Source organism: Bos taurus, chromosome 8 (genome assembly GCF_002263795.3).
Source record: "Bos taurus isolate L1 Dominette 01449 registration number 42190680 breed Hereford chromosome 8, ARS-UCD2.0, whole genome shotgun sequence".
Classification (NCBI taxonomy): domain Eukaryota; kingdom Metazoa; phylum Chordata; class Mammalia; order Artiodactyla; family Bovidae; genus Bos; species Bos taurus.
In genome coordinates this window covers 80,196,524-80,212,358 of record NC_037335.1, presented here as the reverse complement: position 1 = coordinate 80,212,358, position 15,835 = coordinate 80,196,524, and the positions used below count along the sequence as shown (strand labels likewise).

Here is a 15,835-nt window from a genome sequence, read left to right as displayed (position 1 = left end):
TAATTAATGCAGAAAAGAAAATACAAATGGCCAGGCCTTCCCTAATGGTCCAGTGGTTGAGTCTGCCTTCCAATGCAGGGGACATGGGTTTGATCCTTGATCGGGAAGTAAGATTCCACATGCCACAGAGCAACTGAGCCTCTTCACCACAATTAGAGAAGCTTGTATGCCACAAAGACCTAATATATAATTTTTTTAAAAAAAGAAATACAAATGGCTAATGAACATTGGACTGAAATGTTCTGTCCAGTCCAATGAACATTGGACTGAAAACGGACTCAGTCTCACCAGTAGGGAGAAAAATGCAGATGAAAATGAGATGCTGCTTCTGCCTACCTGGCAAAAAAAGAACAGACTGTTAATCTCTAGTGGTGGCAGGCTGTAGCTTCCCTTGGAGACCGCTGCACGAAGTGCACATTGGTAAACGTGTAAATAAATATTGAAATGTAAAACATGTGAGTAGCTTTGTATCAATAGACAAGTACCTGTAGCAAGGCGCTTGAAAGCACCTAGGACCTGGGTGCTTCTTAAGGAGTAGGAAGAGTCCAGAAATTATGTAGGATGATGAGTAAGAAGCACCAACAATGAATGGGACCAAGAGACGGCTGTGGGAAGAACCAAAAAGTTAGCAGAAGGGGGAGCATTCAAATGACCAAGAGAAGGTCCTAATGGGACTACTCAGATGCCCAGGCCAGGGACTGGAGAGGAGTTCATGAGTTCTGATCAGAGCACACACATGTATAGCTTATTGTACATACATTTCCATGCAGCAGCAATTACCTGGGACTCTGGTTTGCTGCATCAACACCAATTACTCTCTTGTTTACACTGGCCAGTGTCGGGCACTGATGTTACTGGACGAGCCCCTTAAAAGCTTCAAAAGTGTTTTTCCCATGTCTTCTGGATTAAGTCCATGCTGCCTTGCAGCAAGAGAACAAGATAGTTAGAGCACAAGTGTGAACTGATCTTCTTCCCCTTCCTCCATCTATCTCTCTGGACTTACACCTGTTGAAAAAGTACCCTGTGAAATTCAGATGATAAAATAACATCTGACTATAGAGTAAGAAGGGCTTCCCTGGCAGCTCAACTAGTAAAGAATTCGCCTGCAATGCAGGAGACCCTGGTTCAATTTCTGGGTCCAGAAGATCCCCTGGAGAAGGGATAGGCTACCCACTCCTGTATTCTTCGGCTTCCCTGGTAACTCAGACGGTAAAGAATTTGCCTGCAATGCGGGAAACCTGGGTTTGATCCCTGGATTAAGAAGACCCCTGGAAAAAGGAGCAGCTACCCACTCCAGTATTCTGACCTGGAGAATTCCACAGCAGATGACAAGGTTGAACATTGACATCTTTGGGATCAATGAACTGAAATGGACAGGAATGGACAAATTTAATTCAAATGACCATTATATCTACTACTGTGGTCAAGAATCTCTTAGAAGAAATGGAGTAGCCCTCATAGTCAACAAAAGACTACAACAAATGCAGTATTTGGGTGCAGTCTCACAAACGACAGAATGATCTCAGCTTGTTTCCAAGGCAAACCATTTGACATCACAGTAATCCAAGTCTATGCCCCAACCACTAATGCTGAAGAAGCTGAAGTTGATCGACTCTATGAAAGCCTACAACAACTTCTAGAACTAACACCAAAAAAAGATGTCCCTTTCATCATGTATGTGTATGTGCTAAGTAGCTTTTTTCATGTCCTACTCTTTGTGACCCTATGACTGTAGCCCACCAGGCTTCTCTGTCCATGGGGTTCTCTAGGCAAGCATACTGGAATGGATTGCCATGCCCTCCCTCAGGGAATCTTCCTGACTCAGGAATCAAACCCCTGTCTCCTGCAGCCCCTGCATCGCAGGCAGATTCTTTACCTGTGAGCCAACAGGGAAGCCCCACTTTCATCATAGAAGATTGGAATGAAAAAGTAGGAAGTCAAGAGATACCTGGAGTAACAGACAAGTTTGGCCTTGGAGTGAAAAATGAAGCACACCAAAGGCTAACAGAGTTTCATTAAGAGACACACTGGTCATAGCAAACAATCTTTTACAACAAACCAAGAGACAACTCTCATATTGACATCATCAGATGGTCAATATCAAAATCAGATTGATTACGTCCTCTGTAGCCAAAGATGGAGAAGCTCTATATAGTCAGCAAAAACAAGACCTGAAACTGATTGTGTCTCAGATCATGAACTCCTTATTGCAAAATTCAGGCTTAAATTGAAGAAAGTAGGGAAAACCACTAGGTGATTCAGGTATGAATCAGGTATATATCAAATCCCTTACAATTATACAGTGGAAGTGACAAGTAGATTCAAGGGATTAGATCTGATAGACAGAGTGCCTGAAGAACTATGGACAGAGGTTCATATCATTCTACAGAAGACAATGATCAAAGCCATCCCCAAGGGGGGGAAAAATGCAACAAGGCAAAATGGTTGTCTGAGGAAGGAAAAAAACAGAAGTGAAAGGCAAAGGAGAAAGGGAAAGATATACGCATCTGAATGCAGAGTTCCAAAGAATAGCAAGTAGAGATAAGAAACCTCCCTAAGTGAACAATGCAAAGAAATAGAGGAAAACAATAGAATGGGAAACACTATAGATCTCTTCAAGAAAACTGGAGATACCAAGGGAACTTTGCACGCAAAGATGGGCACGATACAGGATAGAAATGGCAAGGACCTAACAGAAGCAGAAGAGATTAAACAGAGGTGGCAAGAATACATAGAAGAACTGTATGAGAAAGATCCTAATGACCCAGAAAACCATGGTGATGGTGTGGTCACTCATCTAGAGCCAGATATCCTGGAGTCTGAAGTCAAGTGGACCTTAGGAAACATTACAACAAATAAAGCTAATGGAAGTGATGGAATTCCAGCCGAGCTAATTTCAAATCCTAAAAGATGACACTGTTAAAGTGCTGCACTCAATATGCCAACAAATTTGGAAAACTGCAGTGGCCACAGGACTGGAAAAAGTCAGCTTTCATTCCAATCTCAAAGGTCAGCTTTCATTTCAATGCCATTCTTTGAGAATGGTCAAACTACCATACAGTTGCACTCATTTCACATGCTAACAAGTTTATGCTCAAAATCCTTCAAGCAGTACATGAACCAAGGACTTCCAGATGTACAAGCTGGGTTGCAAAGAGGCAGAGGAACTAGAGATAAAATTGCCAACACTCATTGGATCATGGAGAAAGCAAGGAAGTTCCAGAAAAATATCTACCTCTGCTTCATTGACTACACTAAAGCCTTTGACTGTATAGATCACAACAAACTGGAAAATTCTTAAAGAGATGGGAATACCAGACCACCTTACCTATCTCCTGAGAATATGCAGGATGAAGAAGCATGCAGATCAAGAAGCAACCGTTAGAACCTTACATGAAACAATGGACTGTTTCAAAATGGGAATGGAGTACAACAAGCCTGTACATTGTCACCCTGTTTATTTCACTTACAGGCAGAATACATTATGCAAAATGCCAGGCTTGATGAATCGCAAGCTGGAATCAAGACTTCCAGAAGAAATATCAACAACCTCAGATAAGTAGATGGTACCACTCTAATAGTAGAAAATGAAGAAGAACTGAAGAACTTCTTGATGAGAGTGAAAGAGGAGACCGAAAAAGCTGGCTTGAAACTCAACATTCAATAAACTAAGACTCATGGCATCTGGTCCCATCACTTTATGGCAAATAGAAGGGGAAAAAGTGGAAGCAGTCACAGAGTTTTTTTGAAAATCACTGTGGAAGGTGAGTGCGGCCATGAAATTAAAAGACGCTTCCTTCTTGGAAGGAAAGCTATGACAAGCATAGACTGTATTGAAAAACAGAAATATCACTTTGCTGACAAAGGTCCATATAATCAAAGCTATGGTTTTTCTAGTAGTTGTGTATGGATGTGAGAGTTGGACCATGAAGAAGGCTGACTGCCAAAGAATTGATGCTTTTGAACTGTGGTGCTGAAGAAGACACTTGAGAGTCCCTTGGAATGCAAGGAGATCAAACCAGTCAGTCCTAAAGGAAATAAACCCTGAATATTCTTTGGAAAGGACTGGTGCTGAAGCTGATGTTCCAATACTCTGGCCACCTGATGTGAAGAGCAGATTTGTTGGAAAAGATCCTGATCCTGGGAAAGACTGAAAGCAAAAGAAGGGGTCAGCAGAGGATGAGATAGTTAGATGGCATCACTGAGTCAAAGGACATGAATTTGAGCAAATTCCAGGAGATAGTGGAGGACGGAGGAGACTGGCATGCTATAGTCCATAAGATCACAAAGTCAGACATGACTTAGTGCTGTAACAACAAAAATAACAAATGAAGTTTACAAGACACTGGTCCCTGTCTTCCAGAAGTTTACCATTGAGTCTCTGAAACCGAAACACAGATTCACTGGAAGGCAGCCCCATTTTTCACATTGCTGAGCCGGTGAGTCCTTGGACAACCTGGTTTGTCTCCTGTCTTCCCCTCACACCTGCCTCCCATGCATTAGCAAGCCCTGTTAGCTCCACCTGGATAATTGGGTCAGTCTGACCATTTCCCGTTGCTTCCTCTGCCACCAATCCGCTCTAAGCAGCTCCATCATAAGCACTCTGATTGCTTCTTATCTAGTATCCCTTCTCCTAAGCTTGCCCACTTCAATCCAGTCTCAATATTGCAGCCAGGGTGATCCCTGGAAGTCAGGTCAAGTCCTCCTCTAAAATTCTGCAATGGCTCCCCTTTGAAAGGAAAAGTCAAGCTCTCCGTGGTGGCCTAGGAGCCCCTACACAATCTCTAACCCCTCCCCCACGCTGTCTCTGAGGTCACCCTCCATACCAGCGCCCCTGCCCCCTCTCTCTCCAGTTGCGCCTCTGTCCTGTGCCCAGCCCCTTCTCCCTTTCTCCTCCCCTTCTCAGGACTCTTGCACCATTTATTCTGCCTGCCTGGATCACTCCCTTCTTTTGACTAACCTGCTCCCCTTTGCAAGTCTTTACCTAAAAGTCACCCTCTTAATGAGATTGACCCGAATCCCCACTCCCCCTGCCCCATCTCAAGTTGCTGTCTGTTTTCTCCCCATCTTCCCTGTGCTATTCTATTTTTTCCATAGAACCTATCATACCATATATTTTACTTATGTATTATGTTTATTCTACACTGACTAGCATTTAAGCTCCATAGTGACATTTTTGTTTGTTTTATTTTCTGATGTAATCCAGAAAGGTTAGAATGAATGAATGAATAAATGACTAAAATGGTCATTAACAAAGACTGTTTATTAAATCTTGAAACATAGATTAGTGTTTAAAAATTAACAAAATGGGGGTCTCATGTTTTCTTAAATAAATGTATATCAACAAGGTACAAGAGGACTTAATTTGGGGATCATTTCGGCCCTTTCAAGATGAATTCAGACAGTTCAAGGACAAATGTGTGCAATTTAAAGACTGAGCTCTTCAAAATAAAAGACAACACTCAACTTTCTGACCTTCTCCTGAACTTTGGCATTTGTTTATCCAAGCAATCAATCGGCTCTTAAGTATTTCGAGTTCCACTTCAGTAATTCATAAATGCTTTTGATTACTGTGGTGATTATTTAAGGACAAGAAAATAAAATGCCCAAAAAAAGAAAATTAAATAGGTATTAAGTACTTTTGAACAGTGGATTCACATGCTGTCAGATCTAATGCATGTCAAGTCATGCATTTTCCAGCTGTTTAAAGTCTCAGAGCAGAGCTAACTCTGTCCTGAAAACTGTGTTCTTACAAAGAAGATAATGAGCACCAATTGGGAATACTCAGGTTGGCTCCAAACTAGCTAATCTCAGAGCTGCTGCTCCAGGAAAGACTTTTTCCCATAATTACAGGAGATTGCAACCATGGAAAAATAAAAGGCAGGATAAATGGAGAAGTAGATATTCTGGAAATATAATCTTGGTTAAAGACAGAGAAACAACTGACACAGCAGGAAACAAAGTTATCATGTCTCGTCCACAAACAGTTCAGTCCTGCTAGTCTATTCTGTAAATATCTGAAAATGATAATAGCTCACATCTTTAATTTGAATTAAATTATCTTTTGTGATTTCTGACAACCTTGATTTGTTTGGAATTTTTGTACATAAGCACATACTTAAAGTATTTTACTGTGTTCAGGTTTTGGGTGCATATTTTAACATTATTTTTTAGTGGTTTTTAAAACACATGCTTATTGTAGAGAATTTTACAAAGAGTAAAAGGAGATCACCTGAAATTTCACCATACAGTTAAATTTTCCACCTTATTTCTCTTCAGTCTTTTTTCTGTGCCTGTGTAGTGACTCCAGCTATCCAATCAAACTGTTAAAAGGTTGTCTTTCTCCTCTTTCCAGAGAACTCCAAACCTTCTTGAGGTGACCAAGAGGTCAGGCCCCTTTCATTGTCCCTTGAGGGACAGAAAACCAGGAATTTAAACCATTGACTAAAAGGCTCCTTTTAGGGGACTGTTGCTTTTGTTGTAGCCAGATTCAGGAAGTCTGGAGCCAGGCCAGTGCAATGCAGAGATCCTGCAGGGAGAGAAGCGGGGGCCTCAATCAGGTAAGTGTGTCTGATGGTCTAGACCATCCACCACCAAAGGAAACATGAATCTCTCTACCATGGTCACTGCCATTCTGGTGGAAGCTTTTTTGGAGGAGAGCTCAGAAGCAAAGGAAGCCTCCTTCACTGGTATTGCTCAGGCCATGCAATTGCAGTCTGGAGTCCCCTAAAGTCATGTCAACCTTTCTATTGATACCCACACCCCCATCCCCACCCCAAGAGATACACTGTGTTTCTTTAGAGGCTCATTCATATGCAGCATGATTTGGTCAGGAAGAGGCAAATATCAGCTACACACCATGTCTCCTACTGGTCTGTCTCATCCAGGACTACAACTCTGCTACTGGGCTCAGTCTCAAACATCCAATCTAAAAACAGTCGTGTTAGCTCCAAACAGCTTATCAGTGGAACTCTGCAGTGGGAGTAACAGAGAGCTGCCCCACCACATCCCTAAAAATCTGACCATGCAGTGAGATATTATAACACTGGAAATAAAGGAGGATGCCTTCCCCACTTGCCTCATAAATATCATTGACTCTTGGTTTTCAGAGAACTATAGAGACAATTCATCTCTTCTGCTCTCTGTCTTTATTTATCTGAAATGATTCACCCCAAATTGCTGAAAGCCAGTTACTATAAATTGTTTTTCACTTTTTAAAAACAGTATCAAAGATCATGTTACAATTGAAAGCCATTTTTAAAAGAACCAAAAAAGCAGGTATGAGTGAATATCATTGTCAGCACCAATGGTTCGTTATCAAATACAGTTTAGCTGTGGGTTTTTCATGATGGTGTAGTGTCTCTACTCTGTGATTGTGCGCTCTGAGCAGAAAACCATTTTGAAAATCAACAAATTATACTTACAAAAACCACTGAACAAAACACTTGAGTGTTTTGAAATATATACGAAATATATATATAAATATATATATATATATATAGAGAGAGAGAGAGAGATTCATCTTAAAAACTACTTGCTAAAGAGTATACTTTCTACCTTTAAATAGGTTACAACTGAACATGGGCATTATTGACACCCAAAAAAGAGAATATTTCTACAGAGAACATCTAAGCCATGCACACAAACAACCAATACCTATGAATAAATAATAAATACACAAGTAAAGTAGGAACACAGTTTATGTACAACATTTGATTTCATATCTGGAGGTTCTATAGAAGAAAAACAATAAGGAGGAAAAAAGCTTTTATTATTCAGGGAAATCATGGTGCTTCAAGAAACATGTGAAAGGAGGAGCGGAAGTGCTGGACAAAGCCTTGCTGGAATCAAATTCCTGACATGAGAGAGGGTGGGTGAAGACTTGGTCTTGTGAGCGAAAAACCACATGAAAGTATAATGCAAACACCAGATGGCCTGAGGTAGGGAGAGTGATTTCGTAGGTTCTAGGAAGAGAAAGGACATTTGCAGGACACTTACGGCCCATCATCTTTCTCGATTATTGAGGAAAACAAGAGCCAAGTCTCAATCTATATTTACTCTTTATAGAGATCCTTCAAGTTATACTGCCTCAGACTAATTCTCCCAGAAGGAATATATGCAAATTTGCTGTCCAATAAAGTTAACTGTATTTCTATCAGTGACTTCCTTGCTTTGAGAGGAATAATTATCCTGGGAGTTAGAGAGCACAGCACCGTGGTATGTGAGGCATTTGTAACTTTGCAGACAACTTGAGTTTTCACAATAGGGATAGACAGCATCAGGAGGGACCTTTTAAAATAGTTGGGAGCAAAGTTGGGAATTCCAAATCAGATTTTTCTACTCGAAATTTATGAATCTTTCTTCTCAGTGTTAATTGCTCTCTATCTTTGGTCACCACTGAATATGTTCATCCCACTATCATAAAATGTTCTTGAAAATTATTCCTGGAGGCATCACTCCTCCTCCATGGCTCTACCCATTCCCTTTCCCTCTTCATGAGAATCCAACCAGCATGGTGACCTGCAATGAGGTTTACTGGTCCTCCAGAGGGCTCTGCAGGAAGGGCACAATTCCACTGATAACACACTTCTGGAACTTTTCCCGAAATGTCTCCACTATAGGCATCTGGAGCATATTGACTTCCTCTCTTCAAATGTTTAAGTTTTCTTCTGCTTGGTGGCTTCTTTCTCCTCCTCATTTCCTGTCTTAGGTCAAGATACATGAATTTTTCACTGGGAAAGCCATTTGGATCTCTGAGGCTTTAACTCCTAATTCATGTTGCCTTTTGGAGAAGGCAATGGCAACCCACTCCAGTACTCTTGCCTGGAAAATCCCACAGAGTCAGATACGACTGAAGCGACTTAGCAGCAGCAGTCCATTGCCTTTAGGTTTTCACCAGCTCATTTTACCCTTGTCTTAACTGTTGTCTTCTACAGTTTTGTGTCCGCCCAAGCTAGGAGTCTTCTGAAAGCCCCTCCTATGTGAATAGCTGTCTTGTTGTACCTCTTTGATATTCACTCCACAGATAGAGAATCAAATGGTAGGAACTTCTGACCAAGCAAAGAAGGGAATAGATTATATGGGAATTAATTATGTACTTATTTATTTTATTCTATAGAACATGCTTTCTGATATTAAGCCACTCTGCCCCATCATCCATGCAAAGAAAGGATCTTTCAAAGACACCGTAGGAAGGTTTTTAATCCTCAGTCCTGCTTTAGATATAAGAATATGACAGAGTGATCTGAGCAATCAGTTTCCAATATGATATGATCTGTGGGTTTGAAGAGGTCTTGTTTATCTATCCTAGTCCTTAGAGTAGTGTCAATCAAGATTTATCCTCTTGGATTAACTTTATCATGATAACATATTTGAAATCTAAAACTGGGTTTCGAATGACACACAGGGACAGAATAGATTATTTTCAAACAGATGAAATGCTCAAAGAAATGTATGTCCTTATTCTGTAAGTATGAACAAATTACTTGAAGTGGTATTCCTCAAAATGCTATTAGTCATTCTTACCTTTCTGTGAATTAATCTTGTTATGAAATTACTTTCCTGCTTTCAAATACTCACAATAAAGGGAAGAGCATTTTTTTTTTTAATGAAGATAATCATGAAATACAGAGTTTTGTCCCCCAGTAGACTTACCTTGGCAGAGAATATAGTCACCTGGGTAGATAATGGTTAGGAAGTCAGGAGGCAGGCTCTACCAAAATAGGCAAACGGTGCCTTCACACCTGCAGACAAAAACCTCCAAAGAGCAGGCAAACAGCTCCCCATGTTGTTTCTTCCCCAAGGAAGTGCTCAGGGTATAGCCTTGTATCCACTTCATCCATAGTCTTGGTCAAGAGCAACAACCTCTGAAGAGTGCTTCCTGTTGCAAGTGACTATTGCAGACAAAAAGCTGAAAACAAATAACATGGAAACAAATAAAAGGGGCCACTGACTCAGGGAGCAAGACACTAGCCAGCTCCCCCAGCAAACCAATGGTAGGTTAATAGACTTTTTAAAAATCACTTCTTTATGGGGTTTATTTAATAAAGATGAAAACACAGTACACTTATACAAGGCATTTTTTTCTTCAATTGTGTCTTTTACTGTGTTGCTTAAGTGGCAAACTCTTTTATACTCTTGCCAAAAAGAAAAGTAGGGGCAGGACTAATAAAGAATGTTGTATTTTGGATTCTCTTCTGGAGAATCCAAAATGAAAGAATTGGCAAAATGTTCTGAAATAATGGCAGAGAGTTCTGCTGGCCGCATATTGGACTTCATCTTGAAAAGACTGTGTATTAAATTATACAGGGCTCTTAAAAATTCAAAGAACTCTTACTTTGACAAAGCATTTTTCTATCATCTGGTTAGAATTCTTGCCCAGTTAGCTCCGATCTGCTATTTCCTTCCCATGTGTTTTGCAAACCATGGGAAGAGGGGGTCATTTTTTTTTTTTTTGCAGGAATCAGGAATGAGATGCAATTATGGGGGCCTGTGTACGGGATGGATGATATTGTCCCCCAAGCCAGCCAACATAGAAGACCACTTGTCTGTGCAGGGACTGCTGATTGAATTTGGCCTGATGTACCTAAAAAGGGCCTTATTGGCCAGCTCTCCTCCTCTGTTTATTTAGAAAGAAACCATTGTGTGATATGGTTGTTCTAACAAGGACTGCAGGGCGAGTACTGCTTTTGACATGATGAATCTTCAGTGTGCATGTGCGTATGCACGTGTGCACACACACACACAGTCCCAGAGGCCCTCCTGCCCGGCATGTGTGGAAAAGCCTCAGATCGGAGCTTATATATCTGAAGTTCCAGCAGACAGACTTGCAGTCAGCCAGAGGATTTGCTATCCTCAGTCTTAACCAACAATGTTTTGGGGGGACAGTTTATATTCAGAAATCCTGTGTGTTGGAATGCTGGAATAACAGCAATTTTTGGTAATTTGCCTGGGTTTGCATTTGTGCTTTCTTTGGCCTAATCTGCTTAATTAAGACCTGAACTCTGGCTGGCCGCCAGCATTCACAGAGCATGTAGGCACCAGATTGACTTACCTCTATTTCTGTCGGCTGAAAAATGACATTCCTTCTGCTTTGTGAGCCTCTCGCCCTGGGGAAAGGCATATATTGAATTCGCTTGCCTGAAAACAAAACTTTAAGTAAATAAAGATACAAAGGGAATGCACCCATTTTCCCATTTATCCCTCACCCTCTAAAAATCAAGATGTGTTAATAGGACTCCATCTCAAAGGGAAACCAGTAGTGAGCACAAATTAGTTCTTACTGAACAGATGAGAGTTCACTTGGAAAGAAACATTCAGGCCTATGTTGACATATCTGCAGAGCAGCCCCCATGTTCAAGCACTGATGGGAACTCTAGACAAAGGTCCCCCAATCTTGCTTAAGTCCAGAAAGGGACAGAGATGTGTTCATAGCAAGTTCTCACATGAGCCAGCATGGAAAAAAGTCTGTTTTGGAAATGGAAGCAATGTGCCCAGAAAGGGACTTTGTTTTGTTCTGGGAGGTGGGGTTCCTGTAGAGGCCTCATCTGAAATGAAACTCTTTCCCATCAGTAGCAGTCACATACATATGCTCTGACATGGAACAGCACAAAATGAAACACACTTTCCTTCCCAGTGAATTGGAACATCCGTATGTATATGTATGTCTATACATATGTTTATAGATGTCTATCTGTGTGTGTGTTTGTGTATTAGTCACTCAGTCATGTCCAACTCTTTGTGACCCATTGGACTGTAGTCCACCAGGCTCCTCTGTCCATGGAATTCTCCAAAAAGAATCCTGGCATGGGTAGCCATTCCCTCCTCCAGGGGATCTTCCCAACCCAGGGATCGAAATCTGGTCTCTTGCACTGCAGGTGTATTCTTTACCATCTGAGCCACAGTGATAAATTAAGGAGAAGAAAAACAGTTGATAATTTTTGATGATATATATATTGCCATGGCTTCCCAGGTGGTGAGGTGGTAAAGAATCTGCCTGCCAATTCAGGAGACACAGAAGATGTTTGTTTGATTCTTAGGTTAAGAAGATGCCCTGGAGTGGGAAATGGCAACACACTTCAGTATTCTTGCCTGGAAAATTCCATGGACAGAAGAGCCTGGTGGGCTACAGTTCATGGGGTCACAAAGAGTCAGACATGACTGAGCTTGTATGCATGCACAAACGCTGCCTTAACTATTTTTCTATATTCTAAATTCAGTTCAGTGCAGTTCAGTCGCTCAGTCATGTCTGACTCTGCAACCCCATGGACTGCAGTATGCCAAGCCTCCCTGTCCATCACCAACTCCCGGAGTTTACCCAAACTCAAGTCCATTGAGTCGGTGATGCCATCCAGCCATCTCATCCTCTGTCGTCCCCTTCTCCTCCCACCTTCTATCTTTCCCAGCATCGGGGTCCTTTCCAATGAGTCAGTTCTTTGCATCGGATGGCCAATGTATTGGAGTTTCAGCTTCAACATCAGTCCTTCCAATGAACACTCAGGACTGATCTCCTTTAGGATGGACAGGTTGGATCTCCTTGCAGTCCAAGGGATTGTCAAGAGTCTTCTCCCAACACCACAATTCAAAAGCATCAATTCTTCGGCACTCAGTTTTCTGTATAGTCCAACTCTCACAACCATACATGACTACTGAAAAAACCATATCCTTGAGTAGACGGACCTTTGCTGGCAAAGTAATGCCTCTGCTTTTTAATATGCTGTCTAGGTTGGTCATAACTTTCTTTCCAAGGAGTGTCTTTCAATTTCATGGCTAGAGTCACCATCTGCAGTGATTCTGGAGCCCAGAAAAATAAAGTCTGACACTGTTTCCACTGTTTCCCCATCTATTTCCCATGAAGTGATGGGACTGGATGCCATGATCTTCCTTTTCTGAATGTTGAGCTTTAAGCCAACTTTTAATTTTCCTTTTTCACTTTCATCAAGAGGCTCTTTAGTGCTTCTTCACTTTCTGCCGTAAGGGTGATGTCATCTGCATATCTGAGGTTATTGATATTTCTCCGGGCAATCTTGATTCCAGCTTGTGCTTCATTCAGCCCAGTGTTTCTCATGATGTACTCTGCATTTAAGCTAAATAAGCAGGGTGACAATATACAGGCTTGACGTACTCCTTTTCTTATTTGGAACCAGTCTGTTGTTCCATGTCCAGTTCTAACTGTTGCTTTCTGACCTGCATACAAGTTTCTTAAGAGGCAGGTCAGGTGGTCTGGTATGCCTATCTCTTTCAGAATTTTCCACAGTTTATTGTGATCCATACAGTCAAAGGCTTTGGCATAGTCAATAAAGCAGAAATAGATGTATTTCTGGAATTCTTTTGCTTTTTTGATGATCCAGTGGATGTTGGAAATTTGATCTCTGGTTCCCCTACCTTTTCTAAATCCAGCTTGAACATCTGGAAGTTCATGGTTCACATATTGCTGAAGCCTGGCTTGGAGAATTTTGAGCATTACTTACTTGCGTGTGAGATAGTGCAATTGTGTGGTAGTTTGAGCATTCTTTGGCATTGCCTTTATTTGGGATGGAAATGAAAACTGACCTTTTCCAGTTCTGGGGCCACTGCTGAGTTTTCCAAATTTGCTGGCATATTGAGTGCAGCACTTTCACAGCATCATCTTTCAGGATTTGAAATAGCTCAACTGGAGTTCCATCACCTCCACTTGCTTTGTTCATAGTGATGCTTCCTAAGGCAAACTTGACTTCACATTCCAGGATGTCTGGCTCTAGGTGAGTGATCACACCATCATGATTATCTTGGTCGTCAGGATCTTTTTTGTACAGTTCTGTGTATTCTTGCCACCTCTTCTTAATATCTTCTGCTTCTGTTAGGTCCATACAATTTCTGTCCTTTATCGAGCCCATCTTTGCATGAAATGTTCCCTTGGTATCTCTAATTTTCTTGAAGAGATCAGTAGTCTTTCCCATTCTATTGTTTTCCTCTATTTCTTTGCACTAATCACTGGGGAAGGCTTTCTTATCTCTCCTTGCTATTCTTTGGAACTCAGCATTTAACTGTACATATACTACATATATGGTGGTATTAGTGGTGCTAAGTCACTTCAGTCATGTCTGACTCTTTGCAAGCCTATGGTATGTAGCCTGCCAGGCTCCTCTATCCATGGGATTCTCCAGGCAAGAATACTAGAGTGGGTTGCCATGCCCTTCCCCAGGGGATCTTCCCAACCCAAGGATCGAATCTGCATCTCTTATGTCTCCGGTATTGGCAGGTTGATTCTTTATCATTGGTACCACCTGGGAAGTGGGATCCAGGCGGGCTATCATCCATGGGGTTGCAAACAGCTGGACATGACTAAGAAACTAAGCACACAAATATATATACATTATAAGTTTACACAAACATATATAAGCATATATATGCCATTATTGGCTAAGTTCCTATCTTTTTAGATATCTAAATCACCTGTTTTATTCAAGAATAATTGACAAACAATACTATGTTAGTTCCAGTGCATAATACAGTGATTCAGTATTTCTTTACATCACAAAGTGATCATACATGGCAGTTAACATGGCAAGCGGAGTGCAACCAATCATAATGGAGTCTAACTTTTCTTGTTCAAATCCTGGCTCTACCCCATCCACCATGCCTAATCATGAAGTTACTTAAAGTATTAATTTTTTCCTCTACAAAATAAGGATGATGACCATACCTGTGTCATGGGATTGTTACAAATCTTTAATGAGACAATATATACAAGACACATAGCATATTCTTCGGTACAAAGTGTCATTCAATAATGTCATAGATTATGATATACAAATGAAATAAATACACACATCATGCAACTTAGACAATAGAATTGGTTTCCTTATAATTAGTTTACTGTATTTCACTAACCTGTATAATAATTGAATTATTAAAATATTATAGAGAAAGCAATAGGCCAACACTTTCTTTTCTACTTGTATTGATTTTTCTTTCCAGATCTGCCATAATTCAAGTCATGTTCATGTAAATGCAAGTGGGTTTGTAAAGGTCAATAAAGGTGGTGATTCCCAGTTGTTATGGCTCATCAAGACAGACTTAACATCTATGAGAACTGCATTTTGAGAGTCCTGTTATCCATAGTGCCTCTGTGTGATGAATCGCCACAGATAGGTCCTCATAACTATCAAAGGCATTCATGTAAATGCAACAAAATCAGGTCATTGCTAGATATTTTGGTTTGTAACTCTTCCTCACAAGACTGTGACCTTTCTGAAGATGGCCATATTTATCACAGCCTCTCCCACAGCAAATGGCAGCACATTTGGCTTATCCAGGACTGTTGCTGGGCTTCCCAGGTGGCACAGTGGTGAAGAATGTACCTGCCAATGCAGGAGATGCAAGAGACACAGGTTCCATTCCTGGGTCAGGAAGATTCCCCGAAAGTAGGAAATAGCAACCCACTCCAGTATTCTTGCCTAGAAAATTCCATGGACAGAGGAGCCTGGCAGGTTACAGTTCATGGGGTTGCCAAGAATCAGACATGACTGAGCAACTGAGCACACACACAGGACTGTTGCCATGAATAGGGAAGGAACAAACACCTCCTTATTTTTTAATGGAGGGCATATGACATGTGACTTTATCTATTTGATTTAATGGCACAAAACTATGTGGCCTTTGCCTGATTACAAATCTTGAAAGACTATCTGTAACCAAAGAATCACATTCAAAACTTTAATCTGTGTAGGAAATGGAAGATATATGCAGTCTTTCTGTAAGAAAGTATGTTAGGTTCTGAGAAAACAAATAGCAGCTACTCAATAATTATGTTAGGGAACAGTGTTAGTGCCACAGGGCTTAGGAATGTTATCTT

The 15,835-nt window shown here is 41.0% G+C and overlaps 1 long non-coding RNA gene across 2 annotated transcripts in view; it reads right to left on the bottom strand.

The window, feature by feature from the left end:
- Positions 1-5,245: 5,245 nt before the first annotated feature.
- The window catches only part of LOC104969425 (uncharacterized), a 73,697-nt gene continuing 63,107 nt past the window's right edge, over positions 5,246-15,835 (bottom strand). The window contains exons 3-5 of one of the 2 annotated variants that reach the window (XR_009495636.1): positions 11,054-11,139; positions 9,655-9,910; positions 5,246-9,050 (exon numbers count right to left, since the gene is read on the bottom strand). This is a non-coding gene — a long non-coding RNA (uncharacterized lncRNA). The remainder of the gene's footprint in view (positions 9,051-9,654; positions 9,911-11,053; positions 11,140-15,835) is intronic. The other variant, XR_009495635.1, reaches the window with a different exon arrangement.